This window comes from Heterocephalus glaber, unplaced genomic scaffold (genome assembly GCF_053883595.1).
Source record: "Heterocephalus glaber isolate CG9 unplaced genomic scaffold, H.glaber_assembly_v1.0 deba00001472, whole genome shotgun sequence".
Classification (NCBI taxonomy): domain Eukaryota; kingdom Metazoa; phylum Chordata; class Mammalia; order Rodentia; family Bathyergidae; genus Heterocephalus; species Heterocephalus glaber.
Window position 1 is genome coordinate 69,471,064 of NW_028258315.1, and position 26,445 is coordinate 69,497,508.

General features: G+C 40.4%; 1 long non-coding RNA gene across 1 annotated transcript in view; it reads right to left on the reverse strand.

Annotated features, from left to right (window-relative positions):
• Positions 1–2,179: 2,179 nt before the first annotated feature.
• LOC147826397 (uncharacterized) overlaps positions 2,180–26,445 on the reverse strand; it is a 111,865-nt gene continuing 87,599 nt past the window's right edge. Inside the window, exons 3-4 of the long non-coding RNA XR_015439524.1 lie at positions 23,190–23,255; positions 2,180–2,514 (exon numbers count right to left, since the gene is read on the reverse strand). This is a non-coding gene — a long non-coding RNA (uncharacterized LOC147826397). The remainder of the gene's footprint in view (positions 2,515–23,189; positions 23,256–26,445) is intronic.

Sequence of the window (26,445 nt, forward strand, 5' to 3'; positions counted from 1 at the left end):
TCCCCAGTATTTGTAATCTACAATTGGTTGAATCCACACATTGGAAACCATGGATATAGAGGGCTATCTGTAATGTTGCATGCTCTACACAGTTTTCTCTACCTTGTTTTGTTTGTTTGTTTTTTGGTACTGGTGATTGAACTCAGGACCGTGCACTTGCCAGGCAGGTGCTGTGCTACCTTGGTTTTTTTGTGTGTAACAATTTACCTAGGGCCAGGGATTTAGCTCAGTGCTTCTGGCGCCTGCCTCACAAGCACAAGGTCCCAAGTTCAATCCCTGGTACCAAAAAAACCCCCCAAAAAACAAAAAAAAGAAAGAAACAATTTACCTTAGACATTATTTCTTGGCCATTGTGGAAATATTCCTTTTTCTTTTTTTAGTAACTGCATAGCACTCCATCGTGTGGCTGTATTATATCTTATAGACATTGTATGATTTTTTTCTTTTTTTGAGGTACCAGGAATCGAATTCAGGGCCTTGAGCTTGCCAGGCAACATTGTATGATTTCTAATCATTTGTGCTATAACGAGTAACTATAGGAATATATTTTTCATATTTTTCCAGGAATCTTCCAGAAAGATTCCTAGAGATAAAATTACTGGATATTGAAAAGATCCCCCTATATGGACTTTATGAGTTTGCACTTCCAAAAGCATTTGTTTCTGCACAACCTTGACAAGTGTATTAGTCAACTTTCTTGTCTTTATTTATTTATCTATTTATTTTTGGTACTGGGGATCAAACTCGGGTCCTTGTGCTTGCGCAACGGGTGGCGAAACCACTGAGCTAAATCCTCGGCCCTTTCTTGTCTTTAACGACATTGAGACTCTTAGACTACAGACCAGTTATTTTGTAGGATACATCTCAATTTAGTTTATCTAAGATTTCTTTATGATTAGATTCAGGTCATGTATTTTGGGCACAATTGATATTATGAGCCAGATGTGGTGGTTTGGGCCTATAATCCTAGCACCCTGGGAGGCTAAGGCAGGAAGATCACAAATTTGAGCTCAGTGTGGGCAACTTAGTGTGACCCTGTCTCAAAGTATAAAGTAATAAGGGCTGGGTATGTAGCTCTGTGCAAAGCCCTAGATTTAATCCCCAGTAACACACACACACACACACACACACACACGTCTTTCTCTTCATATAATTTCTGGAGGCCCATGATGTTTGTTTTCCTGCTGTCACTTTGTCCCAATATTTGAGATGTTAACTTGGATCCCTTGATAAAATTGGTGTCTGCCAGGAATTGCTTCTGTCACTAGTATTTTCCCTGTTGCTATTAAAATGTAATTTGTGGGGAGACACTATGTGAATAACTTAATCTTCATTCTATTTCCACTCACTAGGTTTAGTATCCATTCATGATTTTCTAAATCCTCTGTGGTTTAAAATAACTTGTAATCATTATGTACTGTAAACATGTACTAACAAAAAACAAAACAAAATAGGGCTGGGGATTTAGCTCAGTGGTTTTGCTGCCTGCTGAGCAAGCTCAAGGACCCGAGTTCAATCCCCAGTACCAAAAACAACAACAACAATAAATAAAATAACTTGTTTCTACTCAGACTAGAGACTGTTTAAATTTTTTTTTTTTTTGGTACCAGGAATCGAAGTTGGAACCTTGAGCTTGCTAGGCGCTGCAGGAACCACTGAGCTAAATCCCTGGCCCTGACCCCTAAATTCTTATCTTACTCTCTGATTTCTCTACAAAAAAGGTTTTTAAGAAGAAAAGCCCTAATATTCTGAATATATACCTCCTAATTGTAATAGAAACATCCAAGCTAAGAAGTCTGACACAAGAATAATTTAAAAACAGGAGTGTCTTCTTCCTGTTTCTTCTGTTTTCTGATGTAAGCTGTGTCTTCACACAAAAACAAACCCACAGTTCTTCTGTGTAATTATTTCTATTGTTTATGGGGCTGGATCAGTCTGGTGGGGGAGGACTGACTAATGAGGAGATTAACAGTATTTCCTCCTCCAACTCAAACACAGATTGGAACAAGTACAGCTTTGGAAATCTAAAACAATGTTTTCAATGCCTTCATTAAGTTTGTCATTTGATTTCCTTTTATTGTAGTTCTGGTGATGGTAGGTGTGGATTTATGGCGAAGTTAGTTGTTAGGAAAAAAGGAAGAAAAACAACAAAGGTACAAGCTCAACAGGACAGGTTTATTTCAGAACGAACCTGGGAGGTACCACCCTAGCACTGTGATCAGAGCAAATCCTCCTGTACAGGCTGTGGGGTCTTTTATAGGGCGTGGGACGGACGTTCAGTGAAAGGGGATGGTGGCTACCTGCCAAGAACAAGGCTCAAGAGAGCACCAGGGGTAATGGCTTCCCAAGAACAAAGGTTCGGAAAGCCCAGGGAGCAGTGGTTGCTATCAATAGCAAGACTGCTAATGATGAGTCCCCAGGTGAGCTGTGCTGGGAAGTGAGGGTTTGGAGTGGTCTCTGGTTGGCCTAGGATGGTGGTAGTTGGATTCCTTCATTAGTGGCTCAGGAGACATTCTGAAAATAAAAAGTTATAGAAGCAAGTGATTTTTTTTTTTTGGTGGTGGTGGTGGTGGTACTAGGGATTGAGCCCAGGGCCTTTATATAGAGCTATGTTCTCAACCCCTGCCTCCTCTTTTTTAATTTTATTTTGAGAAAAGAAGCTAAGTTGCCCAAGATGCCTCAGTCTCCCAGAGAGCTAGGATTATAGGTGTGCAACACCACAGTGGCTTGATTATATGCCTTTTATTGTAGATAGCTAAGTTAAGTAAAAAATATTATAGGCAGTCAGGGCTAGGCCCTCAAGAGAGTCAGTGCAAAAGATAAAACACATTACAACCATGACCTGAGACACATCTGTTAGAGGCTAGACCTCAAGGTAAAGACAAAATGACCAGGCCTGCATACTTCCCCAAAGGACAAGAAAGTGGTAACACCTGTTCTAATGAAGTCTAGATAGATATCAGTCACCAAGACCTCTGGACCCATTGATTCCTAGAAGAAGTCTGTTCTTTCCATATATACTTGTTACGTGACTTGTTCCCCCATTGGATTACTATTACCTAAGTGACTATACTTGTAACCTTATTGGCTTATCATAGCTTTAACCCACTTTGTACCCACGTGGCTGTGCTTTATAAAACTTTCCCTGGGCTGGAGATTTAGCTCAGTGGTGCCTCACCTGCCTGGCAAGCATAAGGTCCTGAGTTCGATTCCCAGTACCCAAAAAAAAGTTTTTTAAAAAAACTTCCCTGAAAAGTGGGGTCCTCCGCAACCCACTTTTTGACCCTCTTCTTCCACTCAGGAGCTGTATCTTTCCCCTCAATAAATATTTCCTACTCTTATTTTTTGGTACCAGGAATTGAACTCAGGACCTTGTGCTTGCCAGGAAGGCATGGTGCCACTGAGCTACATCCCTGGCCCAATATTTGCTACTTTTTTTTTTGTGGTACTGGGGATCAAACTCAGGACCTTGTGGCTTGCTAGGCAGGTGCGGTGCCACTGAGCTAAATCCCTGGCCCAGTATTTCCTACTCTTAACCGCCATTGTTCCTTAGAATTCATTCTTCACTTTTGGGTAATACAAACTTGGCATGTTGGACCTCTAGCAGGTTGGGAGTTATAATATTTTCCCTATATCATTTGGAAGTCCTATATTACTTCCTATATCACTTTGGCGTCATAGCAGCACTACTTCCTGGCTACATGCAATTTTACCTTCAGTTTTCCAAACCTTGGTATTGGTTTGGCTTTTTTTAAGTACTCTGCAATATACATATCATTGTTATAATTGAACAATCTTAATTGGGATGGGGCAATCGCAGCGACAAATGTTTTTAGGAGGAAGAGTAAGCAATTAAACCATTTCCTTTACAGGAAATATTCTCAATTACATGTATCTGATGAGGAACATTCTTATGTTTCTCTTTTAGCTTATTCTTTTTTTTTTTTTTTTGTACCAGGGATCAAACTTGGGTCCTTGCGCTTTCGCAGCAGGCAGTGAAACCACTGAGCTAAATCCCTGGCCCATCTTTTAGCTTATTCTTAACTTCACTAAGAACTGCCAGGTTGCTGTCCAGCATGGCCAGATCATTCACACCGGCAGGGCCTGTAAAATCTCATAGCCTCTATCCCAGCTTCACTTGGTGTTAACTATTTTTCTATCTTTCTCCAGTCTAAAATTTGTAAAGTGAAATTTCAGTGCTGTTTTATGTTGTATTTCTTTGATTTCTAGTGGGTTTAAGCATCCCAGAATATGCCCATTAACCCGCTTGGTTTTTGTTTCCTATAAATTTTTTATTTTTCTGTTGGGGTTCTTGTCTTTTTCTTGTTTATTTATAAGAATCTTTACACATTCTAGATATTAGTCTCTTACAATTCTAGACATTCAGCTCTTTTATTTTGTGACTTGTCTGTCAACTTTTCCCATAGTGGCCTTCAATGAACAGAACTGGTGGATGGGATTTATCAAATGTTTTCCTATGGCTTGTGTTTTTCAGTTTCATTGAGGAAGTCTTCTCAATATAAAGTTCCCCCCAAAAATAAAGTTCCCACATTATTTTATGTTAACTTTCTATATTTCTTTTTACATTTAGATCTAAAATCAAGCTGGAGTTCACCTATGTTCATATTGTATGTGGTACTAAGTAGTGATTCACTTGTGTTTTCCTCCAAGTGTCAGTCAGGTTTTCAAAGAACTTAAACTAAACAAGCAGCTCTTTCCCAGTTGCTCTGTGGTGCCAGAGGGTGCTGTGTTAGTTAACTTAGTAGAGTCCCCCATGCCCCTTCCATATAGGGGATTAAATCTGTTACTGGCCACTTAAGTCCATATATGTAGGTTCATTTGTTATAGCAATGTGCAACAGCTCAGTGTTATAGTCAAGTGTTACAGCTCTGTGTTACAGCCAAGTGTTACAGCTATCTGAAGGTCTCTGGAGGTGAAGAAACCGAGGGCAGCACTCGGAGAGACGGAGGGAACCAAGTTTATTATGCCAGTGGGCTCAGAGGAGTTCCTACTCTGAAGTCTGAGTCCTGAACACAGAGGGAAGCAACCTTATATAGGGATCAGTGGAGTGGGGAGGTGGGGCCATGTACCAGGTGAACATGCTCATAGAAACAGAAGGGCAGAGTTAGAAGAACACCCTGAAACATTAGGTAAGAACATTGTGCAGCTCAAACAGTTACATTACTTGAACAGAACATCTTGAAACTTCAGGTAGGAACATCAAGCAGCTTGAACAGTTACACTGCTTGAACAGAACATCTTATGGCAAAAAACATCAGAGGACATGGGGCCAGGGATTTAGCTCAGTGGTTTTGCCACCTGCTGCGCAAGCTCAAGGACCCAAGTTAGATCCCCAGTACCAAAACAAACAAACAAACAAACAAACAAAAAACAAAACAAAAATCAGAGGACAGGTGGCAACAGACAAAGGCCTGCTTTGTTGTGCAACATTTCCTTATCACTTCTCCCCTTTGATTCCCTTATACAGGCATAGCCTCATAGGGCATCACTAGTAGATACAGGGTTATAGCCTAGGTGAGCTCTCACCAATGGTTGATGCACTGACTGTCTTGTGAGAGCCTAAACCTGGTCTTGGAGGAATTCTGTGAGGCACCTAAACAGTCAAGGGCCAAATATCAGTAACAGGAAGATGGGGACCAAAGTTCCAAGTAGAGGGGCAAACCATGATGTTCACTTACTTCAGGAGAAACTCCAAAATCTGCTGGTTTGGGGTCACTCCCAGAGTTTGGCAGCTCTGTCTCAGAGACTTTTTGCAGATGAATAACCCCTGGTTCCCCAAGAAAGATACAGGCACTCCATTTTTCTGCCATTAGTAAGTCTAAGGTGCAGTGGTTTTGAAGAGTGACTGCAGCTAAAGAGTCTCTCTCTTTTGTAGGTCTATTACGGAATTAGAGATTTCTTCTAAGCTACTAGTTAATTCTTGAGAGAGTAACTGGTAGGTGAGAGCTGCAGTGGTTATGCCTGTGACTCTGGCCCCAGTCCTCGAAGTTATTCCTAAACCTACTATCAGAGATATCAGGAAGGGAGCTCAGCATTGTCAAGTTTGAGCCTGGACTGATTTGGAAGGTCAGTGTCTCCAGGAGCAATGTCTGTCTTGGAGCTGAGATAGATAAGAGTGCAAGTTCTTGTCGGGTTAGCAGGGAGGCAGAGGTAGGTGGAAGTTCCACAGAAGAAAATGCCAGGAGAAGACAGACAAAAATGGTTTTGGACATTACAGTGGTGCATGATGGCTCCATTATATCCGTCCCATGCTCTCAGTGTGAAGGCTAGGGCTACTTCAATAAGAGGGGATGCCTGTTCTGTGTGAGTCTGATGAGTAGCACCTTGAGTTTTGTTTTCCCAGTGTAGGAGAAACTTGTTTGTATCAATTAGTAGCCATTTTGAGGCCTTTTGACCTTTGGAGGTTGGGTAAGAGTAGGCAGGTAGGAGGGGTTGGTAGTGTTGTGGAACTCCAGAAGAAGTTCCCCATGTAGGAGAGCTCATGTCCCCTACGAAGTAGGGTCCTACATTGACCAGTTTCAAGGTATTCAATTTGGGCAGGCTGGTGAAAGGGTGTTTGTGTGTGCCTGAGATTGGTACATCAAGAGGATTGTGAGGAAGGTGTAAGACTAACTTTAAATTACAGTCAGAGGGCATCAGATGCCCTAGCAGTGTAGAGTGGACTGTAGGTGAGATAGCAGAGGAGCAGAGGCCTCCCAGGAGGTAGGACTATTTTATGAAGAGGAGAGCTTGAAAGGTAAGTTTTACATTGGTAGAAGTGAGACCAAATATGGGTTGATGTGAATGAAGATGCCTGGCTCTACCTAAGGAAATCCTTTTTGACTGTAGCCATAAGCTTGGGGGGAAGTGTTTTTAAGACATAAACCAGGGTGATATACCAATGTAGATAGTGACCAAACCTGGGGTGAGACAGGGGTGGCCTCTGTGGAGGCTGAGGAAACAGAAAGGCATAGCCAGCAGTCCTCTGTGGGAGACTGTGGTGAGACTGGTTTAGTAAAGCATGGACCAGTTCTAGGGTGTTAGAGAGGTAGGAGGGTAGTAGGTCTGGGTAGTCATATCTCAAGACTGCCACCATAAGGACCAATAGCAGCAACAGGTTATTGGTGCTGGCCATTATCGATTAGGCAGGGGGTGAACAACTTATCTTTTCTTTTTTTGTGCTGGGGATTGAACTCAGGACCTTGCGCTTGCAAGGCAGGCACCATGAACAACTTATCTTTAAAGGAGACAGAGAATATTGTTGAAATACTCTATACTAATGATAAAGACAAAGGCTAGGAGAATCCTATGGACAGTTGTCCAGTCTACTGGGGCAGCTGCAGCCAAGCCAACAGCGAAAATTAAGGGAAGCACTCCAAGGAGGCCTAGAAACCAGGGATAAAGATAACAGTCCAGGGCTGGAGATTTAGCTCAGTGGTTCTGCCACCTGCCTCGCAAGTGAAAGGACTCAAGTTCGATCCCTGGTACCAAAAAGAAAAAAAAAAAAAAGATAACAGTCCATAGGATGATTGAAGGCATCCCATGAACTGTGTCCTCAAGCTTCACCTGTGTGTAGACTAGTCAGCTTCCAGTTCGACTAGAGCAGGGCTGTTTGGTGGTGATGTCTCCGAGGTCAGGTCGAGCCCAGGGTCTTCCATTTAAGTCTAGTCCTGAGGTGATTCTTGGGGTCTGGGTATGTTGTGCAGGTGTCTAGGCCCTCTGTGGGGTGGGTCTTTTTGAGCCTCGAGTGATGGGCCCACGGGACAACTGCAACTTTAGCAGCAGTCGGGGGTGACAAGTACAACAATGTAAGCCTCTGTCCAGATAGCTCAGAAGGGTTCCTTTTTCCAGTCTTTAACCCAAACTGAGTCCCCTGGTCAGTAGGCATGTACTGAGGAGATGGGGATCCTCTCAGGAATAGTCTTATGAATCTAAGAGAAAATCTTGCCTAGAGCCCATAATTCTGTAGTTAGATTGCTTTCTCCGAACTGTCTGATGTCCCCTTTAAATGCTCTTATTATGGATGGGGTCTTCTAAACAAAATCTCATAAGGGGAATAGCTTGATAGCCCAGGGGTGCATCAGACCCCAGAGTAGTGCTAGAGGTAACATGTCAATCCAGGCCTCTTGGGTTTCCTGACATAACTTGGCTAGAGTGGTCTTTAGGGTAAGATTCATGTGTTCTACTTTCCCTGAGCTTTGGGGGTCTGTAAGCTGTATGAAGGTTTCATCTGATCTTCAGCAAGTCAGCAAGGGCTTGTACCACTTTGGCCACAAAAACTGGCCCATTGTCACTTCACATTGTTAGGGGCAGTCCATATCGAGGGATGACCTCACACAAGAGCTTGACAACTTTGCGTGCTTTCTCAGGCCAGGTGGGTATGGCTTTGACCCAACCTGAGTTATGTGCAGACAACAACCAACAGGTATTTCTTTAGCTGATAGGGTTTTACTTCAGTAAAGTCTACTTCTGAGTTCACCAAAGTTGACATACCAGTGTATTGGATTCCTGGGGCTGGCTTGGCTTCTTGCAGGAGGTTGTTCCTGGTGCATGTCAGGCATTGCTGACTTATGGTTTCACAGAGGGATGACAGCCAGGGGATGTAGAACTATCAGCCCAACAGAGCCCGAGAGTCTGCTTTTCCCAGGTGGTTCAAGTTTGTGGAATTCTTTTTTTTTTTTTTTTTTTAATTCTTTTATTGGTACATTTTAGATCTACAACACAATTACATTTCTCATTGGGAACTTGAACCTTTACATGATGTATCTTGGTTCTTATTTTTTCCTCATTCCTAGCCCTCCCTTCTCCCCCTCCACCCTTCCCTATTTACAAAGACTTTGTTTCCATTTTTTCCATTTCTCATCATTTTTCCTTTCCCCTGCCCCTCCCACTACCCCTACCCCTTTGGACCTTTTCTTCCTATTTTGCATTATCAATTATTCATTCTAATCATTGATAAATTTTAGGTATACAATATAATGACATTCATCATTGGAAATGTGCACCTTTACATAATCTCTCTTGGTTCCTATTTTTCACCCTTGGCCAGCCTTCCCTTCAACCCCTCTATCCCTCCCTATTTACAAAGATTTTGTTTCCATTTTTCCATTTTCTCATATTAATTCCATTCCCTTCTTTCTTTTCCCCTACCCCTCCCACTTCCCCTTCCCCTTTGCTCCTTTTCTTCCTATTTCACATTATCTATTATACCTTTTTGTCCTTATTTACACTGTCAGTTAATCACACTAGAGAAACTATTCGGTATTTATACATGTGTGTCCTATTTATTTCACTTAAGAGTATCACCTCAATGTGCATCCATTTAGCTATAAATGTCTCTAATTTCTCATTTTTTATGGCTGAGTAGTACTCCATTTTATAAAAAAAAAAACACATTTTCTTTATCCAGTCTCCAGTTGATGGGCATTTGGGCTGCTTCCAAGTTTTAGCTATTACAAACTGGGCTGCTATGAACATGGGTGCACATATATCACTGTGGTATGATTCTTTTAATTCTTTGGGGAAGATCCCCAGCAGGGGAATAACTGGGTCAAATGGGACTTCCAGTCCTAGTTCTTTGAGGTATCTCCATACTGATTTCCACAGTGCTTGGTTGATTTCATGATAGCAGCCATTCTTTCTGGAATGAGGTGAAATCTCAGTGTTGTTTTCATTTGCATCTCTCAAATGACCAGTGATATTGAACATTTTTTCATGTATTTATTTGCTATTTCTACTTCTTTGTCTGAGAAATGTCTGTTGATTTCAGATGCCCATTTTCGGATTGGGTCTTTAAATTTAGAAGGTCTGATCTTTTAAAATTCTTTATAGATTCGAGATATAGTAGACCTTTGTCTGAGGAACAGCAGGTGAAGATTTTTTCCCACATTGTGGGTTGTCTCTTCACACTGCTGGTGGTTTCTCTTGCTGTGCAGAAGCTTTTTAGTAAGAAGAGACCCCACTTGTTGATTGTTTGTGCTAGTTCATGGGCAACTGAGGTTTTGTTCATAAAATCTTTTCCTACACCAATGTCTTCAAGAGTTCTACCTAACCTCTGTTCCAGACAGTTCAGCGTTTCTATTTTAATATTTAGATCTTTAATCCATTTTGATTTTAGTTTAGTGCATGGTGAGAGATATAGGTCTAGTTTTAATCTTTGGCAAGTTGAAACCCAATTTTTCCAGCACCATTTATTAAAGAGGCTATCTTTCCTCCAGTGAGGGTGTTTGGCTCCTTTGTCAAAGATGAGGTGGCTGAGTGTGTCTGGAGTTGTTTCTGCATCTTCTCATCTGTTCCACTGGTCCTCAGGTCTGTTTCTTTGCCAGTACCATGCTGTTTTTATCACAGTAGCTTTGTAGTATAGTTTCAAGTTGGAAGTTGTGATACCCCCTGCCATGTCTGTTACCTAGAATTGCTTTTGCTATTCTAGGTCTCTTCTTGTTCCAAATGAATTTTTGGATTGTTTTCTCAAGGTCCGTGAAGTACGCTGCTGGGATCTCAATTGGAATTGCATTGAATCTATATAGCAGTTTTGGAAGTATGGCCATTTTCACTAGATTGATCCTTCCTACCAAGGAGCAGGGGATGTCTGTCCATTTTCTGATATCATCTTCAATCTCTCTTTTCAGAGTGCCATAGTTTTCAGAGAAGAGGTCTTTGATTTCTTTTGTTAGGTTGATTCCTGGGTATTTCAGTTTTTTGGATGCTATTGTGAAAGGAATTATTTGCCCTATTTCTCTCTCAGTGAGTCTATTATTCGTGTAGAGGAAACCTATTGATTTTTGTGTGTTGACCTTGTATCCAGCTACTTGACTGAATTTGGTTATTAAGTCTAGAAGACTTTTGGTGGAGTTCTTGGGGTCTTTTATATACAGTATCATGTTATCTGCACATAATGACAATTTGACTTCTGCATGTCTTATCTTTATTCCTTTTATTTCTTTCTCTTGTCTAATTGCAATGGCTAATGTTTCCAAAACTATACTGAACAAGAGTGGTGATAGTGGACATCCTTGTCTTGTTCCTCATTTGAGTGGGAAGGATTTCAGTTTTTGACCATTTAGTATGATATTGGCTGTTGGTTTTTCATAGATGGCTTCTATCAGTTTGAGGTAGAGACCATCTATTCCAATTTTTTGTAGGGTTTTTATCATAAATGCATGCTGGATTTTGTCAAATGCTTTTTCTGCATCTATGGAGATAATCATATGGTTTCTGTCCTTGGTTCTATTGATATAGTGCATTACATTGATTGATTTGTGTATGTTGAACCATCCCTGCATCCCTGGGATGAATTCCACTTGATCAGGGTGTATGATCTTCTTGATGATCTTCTGGATTCTATTTGCCAGTATCTTATTATGGATTTTTGCATCTATGTTCATTAGTGAGATTGGCCTATAGTTCTCCTTTTCAGTTGGGTCTTTCTCTGCTTTGGGCATCAAGGTGATGCTTGCTTCCAGGAATGAATTTGGGAGCATTGCTTCCCTTTCAATTTCATTCAAAAGTTTCAACAGTAGTGGCAATAGTTCCTCTCTAAACATCTTGTAGAATTCAGCAGTGAAGCCATCAGGGCCCGGGATTTTCTTAGTTGATAAGTTTTTAATTATGTTTTCAATTTCATTGGTTGATATTGGGTTGTTCAGAATTTTTAGGTCTCTGTTCAACTTTGGTAATTCATATGTATCTAGGAATCTGTCCATTCCTTCTGTGTTTTCCAACTTATTGGCGTATAGGTTTTGGAAGTAGGTATTGATGATCCTCTGGATTGCTGCTGGGTCTGTTGTAATTTCACCCTTTTCATTCCTAATTGCATGGATTTGGGCCTTTTCTTTCCTTTTTCTGATAAGGTTGGCTAAGGGTTTGTCAATTTTGTTGATTCTTTCGAAGAACCAACTCTTGGCTTCATTGATTTTTTTTGTATCATTCTCTTAGTCTCCATTGCATTGATTTCTCCTCTGATCTTTATAATTTCTTCCCTTGTATGAGCTTTGGGTCTGTCCTGGTCTTCTTTTTCTAGAAGCTTGAGGTTCAGAATCAGGTTGTTTAATTGGGCTTGTTCTGTTTTCCTAATATGTGTATTCACTGGTATGAATTTCCCTCGTAAGACTGCTTTTATTGTGTCCCATAAATTCCAGTATGTTGTTTTGTCATTGTTATTTAATTGAAGAAACTGTCTGATTTCTCCTTTAATTTCCTCTGTGACCCATTGGTTATTTATAAGTGTGTTGTTCAATTTCCATGTGTTTATGAAATTTTTTGAGTTTCTTTTGCTATGGATCTCCAATTTCATTGCACTGTGGTCTGAAAATATACAGGGGATAACTGCAATTCCTTTGCACTTACTTAAACATGTTCTATGCATGAATGTGTGGTCTATTTTTGAGAATGACCCATGTGAAGCTGAGCAGAATGTGTACTCTGATTTTGTGGGGTGGAACACTCTGTAAACATCTGTTAAGTTCATTTGTTGAAGAGTTTGATTGAGTTCTAGTATTTCATTACTTATTTTTTGTCTAGTTGATCTATCTATTTGTGATAGTGGGGTATTGAGGTCCCCCACTACAATTGTATTAATGCATAGATGACTTTTCATGTCTGTTAGTATTTGTTTTATATAGTTGGGCCCACTAGTGTTTGGTGCATAGATATTTATGATTGTCATCTCTTCCTCTTGGATTGTTCCCTTTACAAGGATGTAGAGTCCTTCTTTGTCTCTCTTAATCAGTGTTGATTTGAAATCTACTTGATCTGCAAAGAGGATAGCTATTCCTGGTTTTTTTCAGGTTCCCGTTGCATTGAGTATTTTTTTTTACCCTTTAACTTTCAGTCTATGAGTTTCCTTTTGAATTAAGTGTGTTTCTTGTATGCAGCATATTGTTGGATCTTGCTTCTTGACCCATTCTGCCAGTCTATTTCTTTTGATTGGTGAATTGAGACCATTAACATTGATGGTTATAACTGATACATATTGAGTTATCATTGCCATGACTTTTTCCTTTTGTTGGGTTCTCCCCCTTTACATTTAATTTCTTGTCATGCCAGATGGTTTCATTCTGCTTTGCTTCCTGGGGTTGTGATCCTCATTGTGGATATTGTTGTGACAATATCCTGTTCTTAGGATATTGTCTAAAATTTTTTTGAAGTGCTGGTTTGGTATTCATGAAGTTCCTAAGGTGCTCTTTGTCATGATATCTTCTTTCTCCATCAATCTTGAAAGATAGTTTTGCAGGGTACATCAATCTGGGTTGGAGGCTGTTTTCTTTTAGAGCTTAGAACATGTCACTCCAAGCTCTTCTTGCCTTGATGGTTTGTGTTGAGAAGTCTGCTGTGATTCTGATGGACTTTCCTTTGTATGTGACTTGTTTCTTTTCTCTCACTGCTTGTAGAACTTTATTCTTCTGCTGAGTTTCTGGAATTTTAACAATTATATGCCTATGTGTAGATTTTTTTTGATCAAGGCTATTTGGAGTCCAATATGCCTTACTTATCTGTATGTCAAGTTCTTTTCCCCTGCTTGGGAAGTTTTCTGCCATTACTTCTGTGAAGAGTTTTTTTTTATGTCATCTGCACTCTCTCCTGTTTCTTCATTGACTCCAATCAGTCTTATATTATTCTTCTTTGCATTGTCTAGCAGCTGCTGGATTGATTTCTCGTGGTCCCTTATAATTTTGAAGCAATTTTTCTTTTCCTGGTCACTAATTGCAATCTTATCTTCTATATATGAAATTCTGTCCTCACATTGTCTCATTCTGCTGTGTAGACTTTCAGTGGAGTTTTTCATGTCCTGGAAATCTATTTGCATCTGTTTTATGGATTCCATTTGTTTCCTATGTTGGGATTCCATCATGTTCCTCAGCTCCTCTCTAGATTTATTAATCATGTCTTGCATTATGAGCACAATGTCTGCTGTTATCTGAGAAATTATTTTGGATTTCATTTTTCCCAGATCCTCTTTTGTTGCCAGTTCAGGGGGTTCAGGTGGTTGAGCATCAGAGTGTTCCATCTCATTTCCCTTTGGGGTTGCTGTAGGTGATCAGGAAGTCTGGTTTTGAGACTTATTTCCGTGTCTTCTCATTTCGACCTGGGGCAAGTTGCTGTTGGCGCTTGCGCGGCTTATCTCCTCTGAGCTGGGAGAGGTGGGACAGTAGCTAGAAGTCCCTTTCTCTGGTCTGGGAATGGTGGGATGGACAGTGGCCGGGAAGCCCCAACCTCTGGGCTGGGAGCAGTGGGATGGACAAAGGCCTGGAAGCCCCTTCCTCTAAGCCAGGAGCACTGGGACAGCAGCTCAGAAGCCCCTGCCTCTGGGCTGGGAGTGGCCGGACGGATGGTGTCTGGGAAGCTCCCTTGTCTGGGCCAGGAGCAGTGGGATGGTGGCTCAGAAGCCCCTACCTCTGGGCTGGGAGGGGTGGGATGGATGGTAGCCTGGAAGCCCCTTCCTCTGGGTGGGAAGTTGTGGAATTCTTGAACTAGGCCATATGCTCTTCACTGGGGTATGAATGTTCTTTGATCTGGCAGAGTCCACCATGAACTGGGCCTTTGAACATCCCTTCTTGGGCCCACTGATGTTTTTCTGGGGTGTATATTGATTCTGTATTCTGGTAATCTTTAGAGAGTATGGCCAATTCTGTGGAAACAGTTTGAGTTGGTGTCACACCAGTGAGGGCAGCTTCTCTTAGCATCCAGTCTGCCAGCTTTCCTCGAATGACAGTATCTTGCCCCTTTTGTTCTCCCCAGATGTGGATAATGGCCACTTTCTTAGGTTCCTAAATAGCCTCCAGGAGTTATAATAGCTCTCCTTTATTTTATTTTATTTTTTTATGGTACTAGGGATTGAACTCAGAACCTTGTGCTTGCAAGGCAGGTGTGGCACCATTGAGCTAAATCCCGGCCCTCTCCTTTATTTTTATTATTATTATTATTGTTATTATTATTATTATTATTATTTGGTACTGGGGATCAAACTTGGGTCCTTGCACTTATGAGGCAGGCAGCAGAACCACTGAGCTAAATCCCTGGCCCCAACCTCTCCTTTATTTTTGATCCCTTTACCTCTGGCTGTCAGTAGTCCTATTTCCTTATATATTTATAGCCCTGTGGACAGGGACTGTGGCAAAAGCATATCTGGAGTCAGTGTCGATGTTAACAGTCTTTCTCTTTGCCCATCGAAGGGCTCAGGTGAGTGCCCAGAACTCTGCTCTCTGTGCAGACCATCCCTTTGGGAGGGGGCTTGTCTCAATGATTTGGACTGTGGTAGTGACTGCATATCTTGCCAGCTGTTTCTTATCCTGTATGAAACTGCTACTGTCCGTGAATAGGGTAGCATTCCGTCTGGGCTCTGGTACCTCAGTGAGGTCAGGTTGACTGGAGAACAGCTCATCAATGACTTCTTCATAGTTTTGGTCTGGAAGCCCTTGGTTGGTTGGCAGAAAGGTGGCTGGATTCAAAGACTGAACAGTCTCTAAAGTAATTCGAGGATTTTCACAAAGCAGCCCTTGGTTCTGTGTCATCCTGGCATTTAAGAGCCACTTATGTCCTTGGTTATTCATCAGAGTCTTTTTATTTTTTTTTCTTTGGTACCTGGCATCGAACTTGGGTCTTTGCGCTTGCGGGGCAGGCAGCGGAACCACTGAGCTAAATCCCCGGCACTCATCAGAGTCTTAATGGAGTGGGGAAACTTTACCTGGAGGTTTTGTCCTAAAGTCAATTTGTCTGCTTCTTTAAAGAAGGTGACAGATGCCTCTAGGGCCCAGAGGCAAGGGGCCACTGGCTGCTACTGTGTCTGTTTAGATCATTAGGCCACTGGCCTTTGCCAGGGCCCTGCCATTTGAGTCAGAACTCCAAGGGCCTACGTGGTCTTTTTCATGAGCAAAGAGATTAAATTCTCAGCTCACATTCAGCAGTACTAATGCTGGAATGCTGATGAGCCATTTGATCTTTTTGAAGGCTGATTCTTGTTGAACTTCTAATTTTAAAGGCTGCCCCTTGGGTCTGGTCAGGGCAGCATAGAGGGTCTTGGCCTTTTCTGCAAACCCCAGGATCCAGATTCGGCAAAAACTGGCCACCCCCAGGAATTCACGGAGTTTCTTTTTTCTTATCAAGTCTTGGGAGGAAGCAGATGACTTGTTTTCTCCCCATTCCCAGGGAGCAGTGTCCCTTGGTTATAATGAACCTAGGTACTGGACAGAAGGTTGGCATATTTGTGCCTTTTTCCAGGATACGTTGTCACCCGAGTCCATAAGCAGCCACAGAAGGGCCCATGTCCCCTTCTGACAGTCCTGTTTGTTTTCGCTTTCAAGCAAGAGGTCATCTATGTGTTGGAAAAGAGTACAGTTTAGTTTATTCCCTGAGAAAGCAGTTAGGTCAGCAGCCAGGGCTTTCCTGAATAGTGTGGGGGAGTTTTTGAAGCCTTGAGGAAGTCTGGTCCAGGTTGGTTCTGTTTTTTACCCCATATTGGGGTCTTCCCATTTGAAGGTGAAGAGTGGCTGGCTTGGGGGGCCAGCTGCAGGCAGAAGAAGACACCTTTAAAATCCAGGCAAGTGAACCAGGTCATTTGAGGAGGGAGCAGACTCAACAAGGTATAGGGGTTTGTAACCAGTGGATGCAGAGTAACAGTGGCATTGTTGATCGGCCAGAGGTCCTGTACCAGTTGGTACACATTTCTGCCTGGCTTTTTTTTTTTTTGGTACCAGGGATAGAACTTGGGTCCTTGCACTTGCAAGACAGGCGGTGGCACCACTGAGCTAAATACCTGGCCCTCTGCCTGGCTTTTTAACTGGCAGCAGTGGCATGTTCCAAGGGGACTGGCATTCTTTTTTTTTTTTTTTTTTTTCCATTAAGCTTATTGTACATTTTAGGTATACAACACAGTTACATTCATCATTGGGATCTTGTACCTTTATACGATATATCTTGGTTCTCATTTTTTCCCCATTCCCCTGTCCTCCTTTTACCCCCTCCATCCTTCCCTATTTACGAAGACTTTGTTTCCATTTTTTTATTTTCTCATATTTTTCTTGTAAGACCGAGGGCCTTACCAAACGCTCCGAGGAGCTGACTGCAGGGACGAACACCCGGGAAGGAACACACCCGACAAGTTGGAAAATAAAACAGACCTTTATTAGTCTGACCAGGCGGCACTCCCAAAGCAGAGTCCAAGGCTGTTTTTATAGGGGGTTGAGGGGGAGGTTAACATGTAGATTCACGGAAAAAAAGGAACAAAGGTTAGTGGTCGACTGTCACGTACTGACGGTCAGCAGACACGCACAGCAATGGTCACGACCATATGGTCACGATCGTCACGTACTGATGGTCAGCAGACTCAGTGATGGATTGTTCTACCGATAGTGGGTCCGGGAATATTCGTTCTCCGGACAAACAAGGGGTTGAATGATTTACTTAGGAACTTTGTTTTGTTACAGATTTTATCTACCCTCCCAAGACTAACAAGCACATTTTAACCATTAAATTTTAAACACAACAGAGGCTAGGGGAATAATTGAATTTTGAATCATACAGTCCCACATTCTTTTCTCTTCTTTCCTTTTCCCTACCTCTCCCACTTCCCCTACTCCTTTATATCTTTTCTTCCTATTTCACATTATCAATTATACATTTTGATCCTTATTTACACTTTTAGTTTTTCACACCAGAGAAACTATTCAGTATTTACACGTGTGTGTCCTATTTATTTCACTTAAAAAAGAGTATGGCCTCAGTGTGCATCCATTTAGCTATAAATGTCTCTAGTTTCTCATTCTTTATGGCTGAGTAGTACTCCATTTTATAAAAAAAAACCAACACACCTTCTTTATTCAGTCTCCAGTTGATGGGCAATTGGGCTTTTTCCGAGTTTAAGCTATTACAAACTGTATTGCTATAAACATGGGTGTGCATATATCACTGCAGTATGATTCTTTTAATTCTTTTGGGTAGATAGCCAGCAGAGGAATAGCTGGGTCAAATGGAACCTCTAATCCTAGTTCTTTGAGGTATCTCCACATTGATTTCCACAGTGGTTGCACCAACAATGAAGAAGTGTTCCTTTCTCCCCACAGCCCCGTCAGCATTTGTTATTTCTTGACAGTAGCCATTCTTTCTGGGGTGAGGTGGAATCTCAGTGTTGTTTTCACCTGCATCTCTCGAGACAGGCGGCGTAACCACTGAGCTAAATCCCCAGCTCCATCTGCATCTCTCGAATGACCAGTGATGTTGAACATTTTTTCATATGTTTATTTGCTGCTTTTACTTCTTTGTCTGAGAAATGTCTGTTCATTTCAGGTGCCCATTTTTGAATTGGATTTTTATATTTGGGGGGTCTGATTTTTTTGAGTTCTTTATATATTCTAGATAGTAGACCTTGTCTGAGGAACAGCTGCTAAACAGTTGGTAAACATTTTTTCCCACATTGTAGGTTGTCTCTCAGCTCTGTTGGTGGTTTCTCTTGCAGTGCAGACACTTTTTAATAAGATGAGATCCCAGTTGTTGATTCTTTGAGCTAGTTCCCGTGCTACTAAGGTTTTGTTCATAAAGTCTTTCCCTCTGCCAGTGTCTTCAAGAGTTCTACCTAACTTATCTTCCAGCAAATTTAGTGTTTCTGTTTTAATATTTAGATATTTAATCCACTTCAACTTTAGTTTAGTGAATGGTGAAAGAGAGGGGTCTAGTTTTAATCTTTGGCAAGTTGAAATCCAGTTTTTCCAACACCGTTTATTAAAGAGGCTATCTTTCCTCCAGTGAGGATGGTTGGCTCCTTTGTCAAAGATGAGGTAGCTGAGTATGTCAAGTGTTTCTGCATCTTCTTATCTATTCCACTGATCCTCAGGTCTGTTTCTTTGACAGTACCATGCTGTTTTTATCACAGGGGTTTTGTAGTATAGTTTCAAGTCAGGGATTGTGATACCCCGTGTCATGTCTCTGTTGCTTAGAATTGCTTTTGCTATTCTAGGTCTCTTCTGGTTCCAAATGAATTTTTGGATTGTTTTCTCTAGTTCTGTGAAATATACTATTAGGATTTAAATTGAGATTGCATTGAATCTCTGTAGCAGTTTTGGAAGTATGGCCATTTTCACTATATTGGTTCTTCCTACCCAGGAACAGGGGATGTCTTTCCATTTTCTTAAATCCTCTTCAATATCTTTTCTCGGAGTGCTGTAGTTTTCAATGTAGAGGTCTTTTGCTTCCTTTGTTAGATTGATTCCTAGATAATTTCATCTTTTGGGTTCTATTGTGAAAGGAATTGTTTCCCTAATTTCTCTCTCTCAGTGAGTCTGTTATTTGTGTACAACAAGGCTATTGATTTTTGAGTGTTGACCTGGTATCCAGCTACTCTACTGAATGTCAATTAAGTCTAGAAGTCTTTTGGTGAAGTTTTTTGGTCTTCTATGTAGATAGAGTATCATATCATCAGCAAATAATGACAGTTTAACTTCTACCTTTCCTATCTTTATTCCTTTTATTTCTTTCTCTTGTCTAATTACTGTGGCTAATGTTTCCAGAACTATATTGAACAGGAATGGTGATAGTGGATGGGACTGGCATTCTTTTAGGCTCCCTGCACCCCTCAGCTGGCTGATGTGTTTCTGGATCCTAAGTCATGGCTCTTTGGGTATAACACATTGTCTCAGTCTGACAGGCTTTGCCCCTGGTTTATGTTCTGCCAGGATTGGGAGCTGATTCTTGATCATCCCGTGTAGGGACTTTTCAGCCCAGACCTCTGAAAATGTCTCCAGTGACTCTGGGTGGTGGTGGTGGTGGTGGGGTTGTTATTTCGTCCAGATTAGCAGTGTGCAGTTTCCATTCATGCTCTCTGGGTACAGTTACAGACAGTATCAGTCCTTTCTGGACATATGGGGTTAGGTTAACAGGTCCCTTGGGCGTAAACACTATCCACGCTCCAAGTTTAGTCAGCAAGCCTCTTCCCAGGAAAGGGATAGGGCACTCAGGCAGATATAGGAACTCATGGACTACCATTTCAAGTTCTCCCAATTGGCAGGTCTGTGCTTGGCAAAACAGCCATGCAGTCTGAACTCCAGTTGCCCCTACAATAGTGGCATCCCTCTTGGTGAAGAGGGTCACTGAGGTGGTCACAATGGAATGTTCAGGCCCCATATCCACCATAAAAGTCATTGTTTGGCCCCCCACTGTCATATTGACCATGGGCTCCCAGGGGTCTAGCATTCTTTTTTATGTCCAGGCTGTCATTTTATTCATTTATATATGGCTCTGTGTGTGACTATTTTATTTTATTTATTTATTTTTTTGGTACTGGGGATTGAACTCGGGACCTTGCGCTTGCAAGGCAGGTGGTGGAACCACTGAATTAAATCCCTGGCCCTCAATGTGTGACTATTTTAATACAGTTATGAAAAATTGGATTCTGGGGCCGGGGATTTAGCTCAGTAGTTTCGCTGCCTGCTGCACAAGCTCAAGGACCCGAGTTCAATGCCTGGTACAAAACAAAACAAAACAAAACTGGATTCTGGTACATTCTGAGTAGAATTCGAGTTCATACTTTATGGCAGCTGTAGATTTTATTGATTATATCTCATTATATATGCATTTTCTTCTTGCTTCTATAGCAAACTCCCACAAGCTTAGTGGCATAAAACAACACCAGTTTACTATCTTAAAGTGCTGCAGTTCAGACTCCCAAAATGAGTTTCATGGGCCAAGCAGAAGTGTCATTCGTGCTCCTTCTGAGGCTCTGGGGAAATATTTCCTTGCATTTCCAGCATCCAGGGCACTTGGGTTCATTGGCTGTGGCAACCAGCACCACTCTGACCCCCACTTCCTTAGTCACTTCTTGTTTGACTCTCCTGACCTCCTCTTTCTTTCATAAGGACCTTTTAAATTTTTTCTTTTTCTCCTCTTTTTAAAATTAGTATATTATTGTGACACAATGAATAAACATATTCATTGTGAGGGTACTGGTACATATACAGATTGCATCTTGTTTCTTTTTACTTCCCCTCCATCCTGTCCTCCCCATTCTCAGGTCCCTTTACTATCCTTTCAAAGAACCAACTTTTTGATTCTCTGATCTTATATTTTTTAAATATCAATTTAATTAATTTCTGCTCTAATATTTGTAATTTCTTTCCTTCTATTAGTTTCATATTTGAATTGCTCTTGTTTTTCTAGGACCTTAAGATGCATCATTAGGTTATTTACATGGGATTGCTCTGTTCTTTTTTTTTCTTTTTTTTGCTCTGTTCTTTCTATGTGTGCATTCACAGCTATAAACTTCCCTCTTAGAACTGCTTTCATTGTGTTCCATAGGTGTTCAAATGTTGTGCTTCCATTGTTATTTGATTCATTCTAGGAACTTCTTCATTTTTTGCCTGATTTCTTCTTTGATCTATTGATACAAAATGCATTATTTAATAATGTATTGTTCAATTGCCATATGTTTGTATAGTTTCTCTGGCTTCTTTTGCTCTTGATTGCTGGCTTCATTTTGATATGACCTGATAATATACAGGGGATTACTTCAATTCTTTTGTATTTATTTAAGCATGCTTTATGACTGACATTTTATATAGATATTTACTATTATTACCTCTTCCTGTTGAATTGTTCTTTTTACCGGTATGTAGTAGTCATCTTTATTTCTTTTGACCAGTTTTGACTTGAAGTCTGCTGTGTCTGAAAATAAGATAGCAACTCTTGCCTGTTTTCAGGCCTTGGCTGAATGGAGTATCATTTTCTATCCTTTCACTTTCAGTTTGTGTACCTCCTTTTGGACCAGGTGTTTCTCTTGTAGGCAATATATGGTTGCATTTTTTCCCCAATCTGCCAGTATGTATCTTTTGATTGGGAAGTTGAGACATTGATATTATGAGTTAATATTATAAGGTATTTATTGAGTCCCATTATTACATTATTTTTCCATTTCTGATTGCTTTTTTCTTTTTGTTTAACTACTCTCCCAATTAGATGTACACTTTCTTTTGGGCTCTTTGGTGCAGGTGGCCTCCCTGTCTATGATTCCCTTGAGTATTTTCTGCAATGCTGGTTTAGTAGTTATGTACTTCTTTAGGATTTCTTTGTTGTGGAAAGTCTTTACTTGTCCATCAATATTGAAGGCTAATTTTACAGGATATAAAAATCTGAGTTGACAATTGTTTGCTTTTAGAGGTTGGAAAACTTTGCTACATACTCTCCTGGCCTTTAAGTTTTGTACTGAAAAATCTGCTGTCATTTTGATAGGCTCACCTTTAGAGGTTACTTGCTGTTTTTCTCTAACAGCTTTTAATATTTTCTCCTTTTGTTGAATTTCTGCAATGTTTGATTATGATGGGTCATGGAGAGGTTTTCTTCTGGTCATGGCTATTTGGGGTTCTGTATGCCTCTCATACTTGATTTGTTTGTTTGTTTTTGAGACAGGGTCTTACTATGTATTCCAGGCTGGCCTTGCACTCACTGTGTAGCCCAGGTTGGCCTTGAACTCACAGCAATCCTCCTGCTTCAGCCTCCCAAGTGCTGGGATTATAGGCATGTGTCACCACACCTGCTTGCCTCTCATATTTGAATACTGAGTTTTTTCCTTTGATTTGGAAAAGTTTTATCTATGATGTTAGTAAGTAAATTATTTACTTTTTTTATAACCTTTTGAGTTATCTTCTAATTTTTCCTTTATTCTTTTTTTTTTTTTTTTGGTAGTGGGGATCAAACTCAGGACCTTGCACCTGCGAGGCAGGGGTGGTGCCACTGAGCTAAATCACTGGCCTAATTTTTCCTTTATTCTTATAATTCTGAGATTTCTTTTTTTGAGTCATCTAGTAGCCGTTGGAGCCAGCTTTCATGGTGTCATGTCATTTTTTAGGGTGTCATTGAGTTAAGATCTACTACACCCACCTTGTCTTCTAAATCTGACACTCTGTCCTCACACTATCAAATATTCTATTCATGCTTTCCACTGAATTTTCGTATCATTTATCTGTTTGCTTTTTATCCATATTTTCTAATTCTTCACCAAAGTGGTCATTCATGTCTTGTACTGTCTCATTTAACTGTTATTGTTTAATTCTTTAGGATCATTGGACATTCTCTTGGCAAAATCCTCTACATGTTTAATTAAATCCTTTTGAGCTCATTGAACATTTTATTCTGTCTTAGTTACTTTTCTCATTGTTGAGAGAAAATACCCATCATCCAAAATTGAAGGAGAAAAGGTTTATTTGACTTACAGTTTGTAGAGATTTCAGTCCATATTCAACTGGCTCCAAGGCAGGGTGATAGAGGAGAAACAGTTCCTGGTGAGCAGAACGAAGCAAAATCAACAAGGGATTTTAACAGCATCTTTCTGTTCCTTTAATGTTTTTTAAAAAATAAAAACATTAGCTTTAATATGAAAGAAAAGTAGGCAACATTAGGTACATGATATAATATATAATGTTGGGATAATCTTGTCACAATATGAGAAACATGTTCATCTACAAGTTGTGTGAAAACTAATCAACTTTGTCAAAACACATGTTTACAAGTTCTGAAAATATCTATCAATATAAAATATGGCAGCAAATTCTTTTGTTACACAGAATACAGAGTATATACACCAAAAATTTAAAACAAAAGCAGCGGCAAAATCCTAACGAACAAAATTAAATTTTTCTGCTCCTTTAATGTTATCTAGACTACTTAGGGCAAGTAGCACTCACACCCTTAATCCTAGTGTCATTGATCCTAGTATTGTACCACGAATCAATTCCAGCACACGAATCAATTCCAGCACCACACACTCTAGATCCAGCGGCCTCTGAAAACACTCCACCTAAGACCACATGAAGCTTTGGGGGGGATATCTAAACACAAGCTATAACACATGCATTTGTTTATATGTTAATTTTGTTATCTCTTCCAAAAAACTTTTTTTGTTTTTTGAGACAGGGTCTCACTATGTAGTTCAGGGTGGTCCTGAACTCACTATATAGTCCAGGCTGGTCTCAAACTCCTGGTGATTCTCTTGCTTTAGCCTCCAAGGTGCTGGGATTACAGGTATGCACCTCCACACCTGGCTCTTCAAACATTTTGACTATTTGGTTTTTGAGTTCTTTCCCAATAGCTTTCTCTACTTCATTTTTTGTGAGATCAACTTTTGGGAAGTTACACTTTTTCTGAAACTCTTGTTGCCTTGCTTTCTCATATTTCAACTGTTTTTGCACTGGGATTGAAGATTAGTTAGTGTAGAGAAACTCTGTCACTTCTGTGGAGATCTTCTTACTTACAGATTCTGTATCCCTGTTATGTGTCCTTGTATTTGGTTATATTTTGATGTTTACTATCCTCGTCAACCTATTCAGCATAATATTTGAGGGTCTTCTTCATGTTTATCCTTCTTCTGGTGTCTTGGTCCCTAGCATCACTCAGAAAGGAGAAAACACATGTAACAGTGGGCTTTTCTTGGAGCTAACACTATTGGTCTGTTGTTTCTCCCTGGGGGTGCTGACCATCTCTGGGATTATCTTGTGTTAGCAGAGACAGGTAGCTCTTCCCAGTAAGCCCTGAAGACTGCTTTGTTCTTTTCTCTGCATTGTCTTCAATTTAGCTGTGGTTTCTTATTTTCCTGTCGCCGCCCTATCAATTTTTGAATGTTGAAAGCAGTATCTTTTCTTTTCCTTTCCCTGCCAAAGTTGCACTGATCAGAAAATATCTTTGAAATTCCTTGTGGATAAAAACAAAAACTATTGTTGCCAGGCAACAAATAAAAGGAGAGCATTATTTTTATGCTTTTTGGAAGTTATAGGATCTTGTCCCATGATTTCCATGGAGAATTCTAATTATTGAGATTAATCAAATGCTGCAAAATTAAAATTCATGCAAAGAGACTGTTTTAGTAGGGCAAGTAGGAGAAATAGTTAGATGAAACCTCCTACTAGAAATTGAGCAATATCCTATAGCATTAATTGACTCAAGTCAGATCTTTCCAGTGTGCCATTTGCTTTGCTAATTTTAAGACAATAATATTTAATCAAAATCATACATCAAATGCACATCATTTCCAGTATAAATTACTACCAGAAGTTTATGGTGCATATTATAGAAGAGAAAATAATTTCCCATTACAAGAGACCTCTATAACAAAAGAGAGACTGACAAGAAAAATTACACACATTTATTTAATATTTTATGTCACATATGAGCCTGCAGAAATGAAGACCCAAAGACCTTGGGAAACCGTATTTTATGGATTTTATGTAGAAGTGTGTTTGGAGTACAAAAGGATATGATTTAATGGTAATGAACCTGAAAATTTAGAAAAGCCTGTTTGTTCAGATTCTTCTTGGTCTCTCTGAATGACATTCTTTCTCTCCTGGGATAGAGAAAGATATCTGTCACATGAAGTGCTTCAAAGCAGAAGAGAGAGAGGTCAGAGCATGTCATTTATAAATTTTATAGTCTGTTTCAGGACAAAGGGGGACCAGGTAATTCTAATTTCTATGGTCTGAAGTGTGGGCAGGAGAAGGTCAGCGAGATCTTCCTGCTTCTGCCATTTTCAAAGTTTCCTTCAGCTTAAAATATTCAGTATGCCAAGTGGGCATATTTTATGGTATATAAGGAATGACCAAACAAAGGTGTCTTTTTTGTTAAAAAGGCAATGTGTCATTTTCTAAAGATCTTCACAAGGAATTAACAAGAGAGCATATCCAGGATATTTCAGAAAAAGTAAAAGAAATATGAGGAGTTTGGAGTTCAGAGAATACTACTACCAAATTTAAAATAATTATGAAAGATAAAGAAAACTTGTGGGTCTCTGATGAAACAGACAATCAAATGGTATAGAATGGATCAGTTTGATAATGAAGACATAGAAACAAGTAGGGAAAGGAATAATAGTAGTTAGCACAGGCCAGGTATTATAGACAGCTAAATTAGGCAGAAACATTATAGGCAGTCAGACAAGGTTAGGCCCTTGTGGAAGTCAGTGCAGAGGATGAAAACACATTACAACCGTGGCTGAAGGCACATCTGTTGAAGGCAAGGCCTCAAGATAAACATGGAATGACCAGGCCTACATGTCTCCCCAAGGAATAAGCAATAAATTGAAGATTATACTATAATTGGTATCACCTGGTCCAATAAAGCCTAGACAGACATCAGTCACCCAGGTGGGTGACCAGGGCCTCCTGGTCCATCTCTTCCTAAAAAGTTCCTTGTTTTTTCCAAGTATACTTTCTATGTGACCTGCTTCCACATTGGATCACTGTTACCTAAGTGGCTATACTTGGAATCTTATTGGTTGATGACAGTTTTGACCCAGTTGTACCCACCTTATGATTTTGCCCTATAAAACTTCCTTTGAGAAGTGGGCTCTTGGAAATCCACTTTTGGGTCCCCTCTTATCTCTCAGGAGTTATCTCTCTCAATAAATTCTTTTCTAGTCTTAACCTCCATTGTTCCATTAGAATTCGTTCTTCAATTTTGGGGAACACAAACTTGATGTAT